The sequence below is a fragment of the Hyperolius riggenbachi genome, chromosome 9 (assembly GCF_040937935.1).
Source record: "Hyperolius riggenbachi isolate aHypRig1 chromosome 9, aHypRig1.pri, whole genome shotgun sequence".
NCBI lineage: Eukaryota > Metazoa > Chordata > Amphibia > Anura > Hyperoliidae > Hyperolius > Hyperolius riggenbachi.
Genome location: NC_090654.1, coordinates 215,457,487 through 215,470,549, shown reverse-complemented (window position 1 = coordinate 215,470,549; position 13,063 = coordinate 215,457,487). Strand labels below are relative to the sequence as shown.

The following is a 13,063-nucleotide window of genomic DNA, read 5'->3' as shown; positions in this document are numbered from 1 at the left end:
ACTCTCCTGGTCTGACTAGCTGGTCCTCCGCCATGCAGTTGGCTCCCATTTTCCCTGTTCCTGTCCTCCTCCTACCCAGAAGTCCTCAACCCGCTCTGCGCCATGAGCCACCAGCAGCCCCGCACCCACCAAGTCACCCGAACACAGGCGGCAGCTTCAGCCAATCCTGCTGCACGCTGCCACTGCCTTCCTTGGAATCCCCACCCCTCCACACCACTAACAGGCTGACAGGCAGGAACTGAGGTAAAGGATGGTGGAGACAATGTTCATTTCTGCTCACTGTATTATATAAGCCACCCTAAGCCATTGCAACAGGCAGTCGGATGACTAGGATCGGGCGATTTGCAATTGCCGGCAAGCACGGATCGGGGTGTGGACAGTTTGCAATGCGCACATTGAACTCTGGCACCCTAGGCATGGGCCTTAGGGGCCTTCCCACAAATCTGACTCTGCCAGTTGCCTGGTAGTCCTGCTGATCTCTTTGGTTGTAGTAGTGTCTGAATCCTGCTCCAGAAACAAGCAAGTCACAGTGCTGAGTTCCACATCGGCTTGAAAAAAAAGCATCGGAGTCATGTGAAGCGCGTTGTACGAATCTCTCCGCAAGTAATGGTGTTGAATTGCTTTTGACGACATTATCACGGTGTCTGAATAAGGAAACCAAAATTTGAACAGCAACACTAACAGTTTTCATTATAACCCTTGCTCTGTTTTTTAAACAAATAGGATTTATAAAGGAAACGACATGAATCAGGATACAATGTCTGATCTATTTGAATTGTTTACATCGTACAGGCTATTTCCCCTGATTGACTCACCTGCCATTATTATGTCATAATGTCAATAAAAAGTCTGTGACTTTTACAAGGATGAGTAGCTGCAATATCCAGGCTAGTTGGATTCACCTACAACTGCAGGGATTGCACTTTCTCTCAGTCTCATTTATATGTGGGGACAGTGGGGACTTATAAAACAACCCAATAAGCATTTAACATCCTTTTCTTCCGGTATGAATGTTTTACTTAGACTAACTTTACACTGTTCTAGCGTTCAGTCTTCATTCATAGCATGTTAAAGGGACCCTAAGCAGAGGTAAAAAAAAGTAAATCTGGACTTACCTGGGGTTTCTTCCAGCACCCCATAGCCCGTGAGGTCCCTTGGTGTCCTCTGGATCCCCTCCGTGGTCCCACTGGTGGCACCAAAACCTGGAGACTTCAGCTGAAGTCACGCATGTGCAGTATGTATAGGCACCCGGCGCGTCATCACGCCCATCGCCGTAAGAGTCCTGCACATGCGCAGTTCAGTCCAGCACCGCTTATGTGTACGACCCCCCAACATCAATGGATGTGATGAGGCATCGGGTGCCTGGACCCAGCATGCACAACTCTGACCGAAGTCGCGGAGCTGGCAGCGGGACCATGGAGGGGACCCAGAGGACACCAAGGGACCAGGCAGGCTACAGGAGGCTACAGGAAGTCCCAAGTAAGTTCAGATTTCCTTTTTTTCACCTCTGCTCAGGGTCCCTTTAAGTACATCAGATCTTTCACTAATAAAAACAACAAATCAAATGAAAAGCTATCAAGAATTAGTGGGATGTTTACTGTCTCATTTGCATAGTTCTCTTGTCCCTGAACCGTTGCCAGGCTCCATCTTGTGCAGACACCTCCCATACAACCAGTTTGTTCTCTCTTCTTGCACGGCTTGGCCGGGATCACTGTGCTACGCCCTCTGGGGACACTGGAGAGGCACAGTTTACAGGCTGTGCTAATTATCAGCTAATTATCCAATTAAAGTGACACCAACACCATTTCATTGTTTGCTGTAATAAGCACCTGGTGTTGTCACCCTCTGCCTATATTTCACCTACATTTCAGTGGTATCAGAATAGAACTATTCTAACAAGCAGTACATTAATTAGTCAGCACATAGGAAGGAGATCAGGTACGCTGTGCCTGGAGAACTACTGTCCTCTATCATGGTAGCCACATTTGGCTGGGTCGGGTGACAGTCTCATGTCATTGGTGAAACTGATACCCACCACCCAATCAGTGGAGAAGAGTTGCTAAGAAGCGGCCACCATATTATTAATTTTCCTCCAGAGATAAACGATGCCTCTAGAATCTATGTTCCTCTTTATGAGAAGCAGTAAAGTGTTGTACCGTGTTAGCCATGAGTAAAAGCAAGAAGTTTTGAATCAGGATGATACCATTTATTGGCTAACTTAGAGATGGATAAACAGTGAGCTTTCGACTTATAAAAAGCCTTCGTCGGACTGGTTCCTGACCAGAACTGAAAAACACAGCTTATATACACTGACATACAGAGGAGAATGTTTCTCCCCTCTTTATGAGGTGACTGTATCTTAACTGTATGCTTTACTACTTCTGATCAGCTTCTCTTCCACTGGAGGATCACATCCTTGTATTTATATTATCTATGCTGCATTTGTTCGGCTGATTGGTATTATATTTTCCCACAGCATGATGTCCTCCTATAAAAACTGAGCCTGTCCATAGTGCTTCCCCTTTCACTGCCCAAGCCTTACCATTGGTCATTTGATATGATGAGCACTTTCACTGGTGATGAACAGCTCAGGAGATGAATCTACTTTAACATGAACCATTTGCAGCCTTCCCTTCCATATGCAGTAACCCCTTTTCCATATCCAGCTACTCCTTTGGACAGTAGCCATCCAAGACCTGGGCCTTTGTGGCCTTTCCATAAATCCAGCCCTGATTTTTAGCAGCTTTATAAAGTGCAATAGTGTGTTCCTTCCTGCAGCTGCATCGCATTACTGACTACTGAGGTAAACCCCATACAAAAGATTGGAAGCTGCAATGCAAACACCCAACTGATGCAAACACCCATCATTGCAATCGTAATAAGGAGCCTAGTGTAAGAAGTCCTGTAATCTTAAAAGTTCAGCTGGGCCAGATAAAAAAGTTTAGTGGGGAGACGTTCTACCAGAACTTGGGTATTGGGTGAAAAGGGAGTTGGTACTTGTAGCAGCTGAAATTGGCCTTGATAATATTCAAACTGGGCAAGATACAGTATTTCACATTTCTTAGAATCATGTGGTTGTTGCCCTATCAGATTATTTATGGTTGGATTTGGAGACGGGCCTTATTCAATTCATTTTGGGCCCGATCCAATTCACTTTTTCTCCTAAGGGCCATTTCCACGGGAGGCTGAACTGCACGCTCAGTGAGCAGTTACCAAGCAGTTACCAGGCAGCATTGAGCAGTCACTAGGCAGTTGAGAGAGTTTGAGAGTCTTTTCACTGCTTATCAACTGCTCGTAGAAAAGGGCTCTTAAAGGAAACCTGAGATCGCAGGATAAAAATATTTTATACTTACCCAAGGCCGTGCATGCACAGAAGAGTCGACTGATTGTGGCCAAACGGAGGCACTCCTTAGGATGGCAAAGGAGGCATCAGTGCTCATGGGGCTGGAGGAAGCCCTGGGTGAGTATAAAATCTTTTTATCCCGTGATCTCCGGTACACTTTAAGCCACCAGCAAGCAAGAAAATACTCAAAAAAATGTTGACTGTATTTTTTTACCCTTCTTAGGAGATAAAAGTTATTTTTTAATTTAAGATGAAAATTATCTCATAGGAGAAATCATAGGAGAAAAAGTCAATTGAATAGGGGCCTTGGCATGGGAGGCCAATGATTGCCAATGATTTCATTACCTTGCCATAGGAGTTCTCCTGCTCCGCTACACTCTTCAATCTCTGTATGTACACAATTAGCTGAGTCATGTTTGAACAACAGTCCCTGGTTAGACTGACATATAATAGTCAGATCGTGCTGTGCACGCCCGAGTATTATCTCTGTCTATACCAGCCCGTGCTTCTTTCTCAGCCAGTCAGCGGATAGCTATTGGCTATGCAGAACAGGTGTAAAATCACCTAAACTTGTGTTAACTGTAGTGCTATAGATCTATAATCTCCTTTTATTAGTTCCTCTGCTTTTGTTTTACTTATCACCTTGGAGGTATTACCTGCTTCTGCGTAACGGCAGTCACACTTAATTAGCTATTTCATCTCATTATCTAATTAACTGAAATTGCTAACAGCAATCTAACTTAATTAGGCTTAGCCACTAAGTGATTCATGACATGGGTTCATGTGCGATTTTTGGAAGAGCTGCAGCATGACCAGATACAGCACTACATTCTGCTCTCAGCAATGGAGATTTCTTCATAAAGCAAAGGATTTTTACAATAGAGATTAAGCTGCGGCAGAAACTAGAAACTACTTTAGTATTATTTACTTCCGCAGCGATGTACAGAGTATATTGTCTTGTCACTTAACTGTCCCACAGAGGGGCTCACAATCTAATCCCTACCAGAGGAGTAACAATAGACCCTGCAAGGGATGCAGCCGCAGGGGGCCCAGAAGCCACAGGGGGCCCTGTGGGGGGAGAAGTTTCTTTTCCCTGTCCTGAAACACTGACAACTAAGTGCCCAGAAGCCACAGGGGGCCCTGTGGGGGGAGAAGTTTCTTTTCCCTGTCCTGAAACACTGACAACTAAGTGCCCAGAAGCCACAGGGGGCCCTGTGGGGGGAGAAGTTTCTTTTCCCTGTCCTGAAACACTGACAACTAAGTGCCCAGAAGCCACAGGGGGCCCTGTGGGGGGAGAAGTTTCTTTTCCCTGTCCTGAAACAGTGCACAGAGTTGAAAAAGCTTTCTATTGCCTGCACAATTGTTATGACTACATCTGCTCAGCCACTGATAAGGGTTAGGCAGCGCCGGGGGGGGGGGTTCGACTAGTGTTAGACATCACAGTCTAATCCCTACTACAGTCATATGTCCATTATAATCTAAGGCCAAATTGGGGGGAAGCCAACTAACTTATCTCTATGTTTTTGGAATGTGGGAGGAAACTGAGGAGCCTAGAGAAAACCCATGGAAACATGGGGAAACCATATGCAAATTCCATGCAGACTCTGTCTGACCCAGATTGAAACTTGGGACCCAGCGCTGCAAGGAAAGATCTACTACAAACGTAATAGTAAATGGCCATCATACTACAGATATTACCTAGTCACTATCATACAACACAGTGGAAAAAGGTGCATAGCAAAAAATACAAGCCAATATATAGCAACACTGTGATACATTAGGAGTGATGGCCCATGTGATCTTACAGTGTAAAGGAATAAGGGGATGAAATGTAAAGTGAATGGAAGTCGGTAGGCTGTACAGTAAGTTGGCAGTAATGTTCTCTCGGAGCAGAAGAGATTGAGACCAAGCAGATCAGTAGCTGGATAAAATGTCCCAGCTCAGATTATAAGATTGCCTGAAGAGTTGGGTTTTAAGGTTGAGTGCAGAAAGGATTGTGAAAGCATGTCTCCCAGCTTTCTGAGATGAGAGATAGGGAACCTTCCTTCTGATCACAAGCATATGTAAACATAATACATTCCCACCACACCACCAGTCACACCTTCATCACACCTTTTCCATTCAGGCATGCCACAGGAGTCCTTAACTAGTTAACGTTACAGTATATATAAATGACCTTTGAGACTCCAGAGATGCAGGAATACTTCCTCAGCAATTAATGAGTGCAGAGCGAGTTGCATGTGCCTGTGCTTATTTATGCCGAAAAATCAATCAAGGACTAATCTGGGAATCCCCCTTTCATGTCCAATCTCTCCTCCCCCAGAGATCAGCAGTTTCAATTGATGCTTAGGTAAGTAGTAGTCTCACCTGTCACCTGTTCCAGCGACAATCTTAGCTCTCCTGTATCCAGTACTGTTTCCAGCCTCCTCCATCTGCATGTACCCGCTCCTGGCTTGATGGTGTCGCCAAGCTGGAAATAAGTACATATAGCAGAGGAGGCCGGCTGGAGTGAAAGAATGGAAGTACCACAATAACTGCTGAAATGTGGAGAGGTGAGATACTACCAAGTCAGCATGGAGTGGCATAGCTAAGGAGCTGTAGGCCCCGATGCAAGTTTTACAATGGGCCCCCCCAAGCATTCTATAAGTAACAAATTGATATGACGCACCAAAACCTGCCAATGGCAACTACAGTGTCACAGGTGCAAGAAGGGGATGGGGAACAGTTTGTTAATGATTAACACTATTCAAAGTATCTATAGAAGTGATTATTATGAGCACAGGACCAAAAGAGAGCTAATACTGAAGTTGAGGGAGTGCCCTTTGGGTCCCCTCTAGCTCAAGGGCCCTTATGCGGTCGCAACCTCTGCAACCCCTATTGCTACGCCCGTCAGCATGCTTCTGACTGCTGATTTGTGTATGGGAGGGGGGAGGAAGTACCTCTAGACTAGTGGTGCCCACGCTTTTTTGGCTTGTGAGCTACTTTACAAATTAGCAAGTCAAAATTATCTACCCATGTACAATTTTAGGAGCACAATTGTATATGTTACGGCCAGAACCTGAAGTGGCCAGACTTCGGGTTCTGGCCGTATCATATACAATTGTGCTCATAAAATTGTACAGAACGCGAAGTGGCCGGCTGATACGGCCAATATGCGAAACGATTCTCCATTTCGGACTTTGGCCGGCCAGAACGTGTTGTAACTAAATGTGGCCAGACAAGTCCTGAAGCTCACCTCTCTGCAAGTGTCCCCGCTCAGTTCTCCCGGCACTGTCAGTGTCCGCGCTGTCCCATGAGGGACAGGTCCCAGGCTTGTACCGCAAGATACCTCCTCTTCTGTAAAAAAAATGCCTCCATCCGATTCCGCCTCCTCTCCCTGCGTCCTCACCCCGGGGCTTCTTTTCATGCTGCCGGCTGCAGATGCTTTCTACAGTGCTCTCCTGCATGATGGACACAGGGCTGGCTGTAGCCGATACCTCCGCTGAATTCAGTCTTCATGTCCGGCTGATCCCCACCGCTCCCCGTGGGCCTTATGAAAAGTGGACCTGAACTCTTGCAGGGGACAGAAGGAAAACATATAGGAATGCACCCCGTATGTATTTAGAGAGTTTAGCCTATTAATTCCCATTCATCTGTGTATAATCACAAGTTGTAATTTGATCTCTGTCACCTGACCGCCACAGCAGAGCAGCTAAAATTGAAAGCACATGATGTTAACAATATGTCTGCTTCCATGAAAGCAGGAAGTAGACACACAGCAGATGTATTGCAGGATTTGTATCAGCTGTAACAAAGAATATTTTTCTTTAAAGAGAGCCCAAGGTGGGCTCATAAAATAATTAAAAAAAATTAGGCTACCTGATCTGGGGGGCTGAGCGGATCAGGTAGCCGCCAAAACCGCTGCTCCTGTGGGCCGCACTGGCCCACTTTCACTTTTCTGACCTCGGGGTCACGACACTGGAAGGAGATTGATTCTCTCTCCCAGCGTGCAGGGAGGCATGGGGCCTCTTTAAAGGTTGTTATGCTGTTGCGTATATTTCAGAGCAGAGAGGAAGTTCAGAGTGCCATTCATGGTGCTGGACAGGACCCGGGATAATCTGGAATTTGTGCATTTTGGACTTTGGCCGACTGACTTTTGCCGTTTCAAGAACTGGCCGGCTAATGTCCGAAATCCCCAGCATTTTGGACTTTGGCCAACATCAAATCGGCCAGGTCTAGAAACGGCCGGCCAATTCTAGAATTGGCTGATTTCTGGTTTTGGCCGTAACATATATATACAAAATGGAGAATGTAGTGCATCAGGATCAACAATGAAGTGCTTTGCAATCTACTGGTAGATCGCGATCTACCCAATGGGCACCCCTGCTCTAGACTACCAAGAAGAACCATGAGGGGAAAAGGGTGGAGGGGGGAAACTAGACTACTAGAGAAAACTACAAGAGGGTTGAAGGACTACTTAAATACCAAGGAAAACTATAAGGGAGGAGGGACCACTAGACCTCCAAGGCAACCAAAAAGGAAGTACAGGACAGGGGCCATTATAAGGAGGCACAGCATGTGGGCTACTTTAAGAGGGCAGAGCACAGGGGCCACAGGATAGGAACACTATAAGGCAGGCAGGGTTGTAGGGAGACTATAAGGTTGGAACAGTGTAGAGACCACTTTAAGGAGTACAGCACAGAAACATTGTAAGGAGGCCCAGAGTAAGAGAGCACAACATTGGGGTCACTATAAGGGGCAGTATATATAAATAAACTAGGAGGAGGACACTATTGGCATGCTAGAGGCTTCTTTATTTGGAGGGGGGTGTTCATAGACATGCAATAAGTCACCATACTAAAGGGCATGCAATGGGAATCAAACTGAGTCATCTCGTCACAAGGCTGGTGCAAGCATGTGAGCTGCACCGGGTCTCACCGCAGTGGTGACAGTGACACGCAGGCAGAAGATAGACCAAGCGTGGGTTGACTGGGGCAAAGGGGCGTGTCACAAGCCCCCTAGTGGCCGGACTGCACAATGCCTTCCAATCGGTTTCAGCACACAGACCATGCAATCTGTGGTCGCAATCGGTGCGCAGAAACCACTGGAATTTTGGCAGCAGATCGACTAGAAGGGAGCTTGTGAGTTACGGTAATACAATTTACACACAATTTCAGGGTATAACTGCCACCATCCTACAGAAGGGTAGGAGCCCTAACTATACTGAGACTAATACCTGCAAATAAAAACGGTTAAACACACTCTATTTTGTCTAGCTATGAACAATAGTAGCGACTCTTCAGAAGCTAAGTTCGGTTTTGTGTTGCTGAATAATAGGTGTAGCTGAACAAATAAATGACGTTAGCGTTGTTTATTATAAATGCAATATAAATACTTAATATATACAGAAAATCGTTAAAATCAACAATTATAGAGACAAATAATAGCACAGTATGGAAAGTAAAAATAAGGGAAGAAAATACTTAAAGGGAACCTTAAGTCAGGGAGAAAAATGAGTTTAACTCACCTGGGGCTTCCCTCAGCCCCCTGCAGCTGATCGGTGCCCTCGCAGCCCCGCTTTAAGTTTGTGGAAATATGTCCTTTCTGAGAAAATTCGTAAAGTTCCTTTGTTTCAGTTCAGGCAAAATGGCCACCAGCCACATGGTCCTCAGGCTGGCTTGATCAGGTGATGGTACACAGGGGAGGACTGCCTCTCCTTGTATGCATCCTGGTTTTATGAAAGCTAGTTTTGGGGTGGGACCAAGCCCGCCCCTCTGGTTGACAACCCAATCACATTTCAAGTCCTTGGAGAGAGATTTAGGTTTAAACTTATAAAACGCTGTAATTCAAAACCGATAAATGCCACATTTGCGCTGATAACAGATTAATACACAGTGAATTTGGGGAATCATACAGAGACCAAGAATCCTGAGTCTAGCCCAAGTGGTTGCACCAAAATTAATAACTCCGCTTAGGAATGGGCTAAAAACTCCCACGATCTCTTAAAGCGTGCACAATTTCAACTGCGCCTAAATGTGTTATTTTAGTAGAGATAGTCAGTGGCATTCTGCTACAATCTTACCAAAAAATTACTGGCTATATTTTCACTTTGGGCTGTCCATATGACAACAATGTCCTGCTGTGTTGCTGCTGTTCTGTCTATGGGACTGCAGTTTTGAATAGGCCCCCTGCTGTGGCTTTTCCTGACTATTCCTGTGTATGCTGTAGTTCACAGATAACTGTGATGAGGTTAATTACCTGGTCAGAGTTGTGACAGGTACTTGTGAACTGTCTTCTTTTGATCAAGTTAATTTAAACCAACATGTCTTCACTGGTCAGCAAACATACGTCAGGAAAAGAAAAGATGTAATTCTGATCGCTGCAATGACTGCGCAAATCTAACCGGGAAGCGATCAGAAAATCGACTGCGCGAATCTTTCCGATTCGCCTGCGTTTCTCACGGCTGTTCCTTGACAGGGTGGAGCCAACGTGCAGAGTGCACAGCAGAGGAGTAAGGAACTCACCTCTACAGGATCAGTCTTCATTCTCCTAGGCTCTCCTTCTCTATAACTTGAACAGCATCTGTCATGTGACAGATGACACTCGCACCATACAGATGTAGAATCTAGGAGGATGAAGATAGTTCCTCGAGAGGTGAGTTCTTTACCTTCCACTGCGCACTCTGCATGGGGATGGAACACCCTCTTGGGCTACCTATACTGGGGGAGGGGGCCATGTTGCTACTTATACTGGGGGGGGGGGGTGAATCTGGCTACCTATACTGGGGGAGTCAAGTGGCTGCCTATACTGGGGTAAAGGGGGGGGGGCATCTGGCTACCTGCACATGGGGTGATACAAATCTGGCTACCTATACTAGAGGGGGGGGGGGGGGGTTCACCTGATTCCACACTGGGTGACACCAATCCTTGGGACACCTCTGACCATGCCAAATTATTATTATTATTATTTATTTATAAAGCGCCAACATATTCCATGGCAAACAAATCCATGTAAGCAAACAAACAAGGGATACATAATGATACAGACAATGATATACATCAAATATGAACACTGATACAAAAATACAGCACTGCTGATTACAATTTGATTTAACATGATGACTAAAATGTATAAATGTCTAACAGAGTGCAAGCAATTAAATTAATAACATTTCATGACACAAAATTGAGTGTGGTAATTTGGTTCAAATTCATTGCTTGCCTGGGGTCCTGTATAGTCTTAATCCAAGTTTAGTTCCAGAGGGGGGTATTACATCAGTGTATTTAGGATATGACAGCATACGTTAACATTCTCCCCATGTGGCACTGTTGCCTGCTACTGGTTTTATACATTTTGCTATAAAAATAAAGTTTTAGCTTAATGTGCACTGGCACTCTGCCTTTTGTTTTGGAAGTTGCAACAACCCTATGATAAGCTGCACTCTGGTGTTTTTGGTCATGGTCCTCTGCATCGGCCTGTCTCTCCCTATGTGTTATACTTTAGCATTCTGGTGGTCTCATCTGAAAGGAAATGGACAAGGTACAAGATGTTTTTTTTTAGCTGGAGACTACCAAAGGTAATTATTGTGTTTATGTAAGGTATTAAAAAGAGTAAAATCAAGTGTTACTTCTAGACCAGGGGTGTCAAACTCAATTAAAAAGTGGGCCGAATTTGAACACTGGGACAGAGTTGCAGCCCACACTCAATGTCTACTGGCTAACTCCCTCCCTTATAAAGTTCCCTGGTGTCTAATGCACCTCCCCCCACCATACAGTTCCCTAATGTCTGGTGACCCCCTCCCTCCCCTATACAGTTCCCTGGTGTCTATTGTTAGTTCTAGAGAATCGCACACTTTTAACAAAAAGCCTGTTGGTACTACTGTCTGGACCCTCTTGAGATCCCGAAACGATCATCAGAGTGACGGTCAGATGCCTAAGTAACTGCACTTTGGAACAATAAACATCTTTTGTTCCTGTCAACCTGTCTGTGTGCGGACCCTACTTTGAATTTATGGTGTCTATTATTTTGCCCCTTCCCTATACAGTTCCCTGGTGTCTATTGCATTCCCCCGCCCCCCTTATACAGCTCCCTAGTGTCTAATGCATCCCCCCTCCCTCCCCCCTGATACAGTTCCCTAGTGTCTATTGCATACCCCTCCCCCACTTATACAGTTCCCTGGTGTCTTGCGGTCCCCTTCCCACCCCTATTCAGCTCCCTGGAGTCTAATGACTCCTCCGTCCCCCATATAGTTCCTTGGTGTCAACTGACTCCCCCCCCCCATTTAGTTCCCTGGCGTCTAGTGCTATACCTCTCCCTCCTCCATATGGCTTCCCTGGTGATCAAAGGCTTCACCTTCAATATAGCTTCCCTGGTGGTCTAGATTGGGCCAATCATAATGCAAAGTGGGGAAGAAGCCACTTGCTGGCCAAATTTTATGGCTAATCATTTGTATAGCTTGAATTGTCAGGTTGTTATAGCAGACTAACACATCCATTCAGCATTTCCTATAAAGAAGCCTCTACAGCTACTCAAATGCAAACACAATATCAACCAGAGTACCATTTGTAAAAATCCTGGCACTCTATAAAGCTGAGCTAGAGTTTAACTTTAAAGCAAGCACTCATCATTGCAGTTAAAGAGGAACTGAAGAGAGAGGTATATGGAGGCTGTCATGTTTATTTCCTTTTAGACAATACCAGTTGCCTGGCAGCCCTGCTGATCCTCTGCCTCTAATACTATTAGCCATAGCCCCTGAACAAGCATGCAGCAGATCAGGTGTTTCAGTGGTTCAAACTTATAAGTCTGATCTGACAAGACTAGCTGCATGCTTGTTTCTGGTTTTAATCAGATACTACTGCAGAGAAATAGACCAGCAGGGCTGCCAGGCAACTGGTATTGATTAAAAGGAAATAAACATGACAGCCTCCATATACCTCTCTCTTCAGTTCCCCTTTAAAACCCCAGTATAAAGCTTGAGCTGCAGAGACTGACAAGCCTTCTGTAGCTGTGCTCGGTTTAGAAAATCCTTCCCAATCAAGGCCAAACTATTCCAGTTTCCTGCAGCCTTGCCGTCTATCCAGGCAGAGACACGCTGAATTAACCTCCTAAACAAAAGCTCTTTTTTCCCCTCTTTCTTTTCACCCGCAGAACGGACGGAGGCGAAATAAGAGAATGTGTCTGACACGCACGCCGGTAGCCTGTCTGGTTGCCACAGAGACAACAAATACTATTGCAGTACCTGCTCTGATTCTTCAAGAGCTCCCCAGCTAACTCTGATGCTTATCCTTCTAAGTGCTGATCCGTCTACTTAGCATGCTCAATAGGCATTATGCCTGCCTGCTCTCTTCTATCTGACAAGTGGCTGCGTAACAAGAGCTATTGAACTACCAGAGAACCTCAGCTTTTTCGATTTTTGGGCACTTGCAGAGATGCGTCTGACTGACGCTTCCATTGGCAAATTGCTTATCTGCACTCTGAGAGGGTAGAACAATGGAATCCTGGAGTGCTCGATGTGTGCCAGTAATCACCTGCCAATCGTGTAACAAAGATCAGCAATGTTTATTGATCAAGTGTAATATAGGCAAGCAGACAACACCCGCCAGTGTAGATGCCAACACACTTCATGTGACAGTCCATTCTGCCAAACCAATCCAATGCCTAAAGGATCTTGAAAATGTACCCGCAAGTAGAGATGTAATTATACTTTTAGACCACACAGCCAGGGGCATAACTACAGGGGAG

At 45.4% G+C, this 13,063-nt stretch overlaps 1 long non-coding RNA gene across 1 annotated transcript in view; it reads right to left on the bottom strand.

The window, feature by feature from the left end:
* Window positions 1-265: 265 nt before the first annotated feature.
* The window catches only part of LOC137531863 (uncharacterized), a 52,505-nt gene continuing 39,707 nt past the window's right edge, over window positions 266-13,063 (bottom strand). Inside the window, exon 3 of the long non-coding RNA XR_011023787.1 lies at window positions 266-644. This is a non-coding gene — a long non-coding RNA (uncharacterized lncRNA). The remainder of the gene's footprint in view (window positions 645-13,063) is intronic.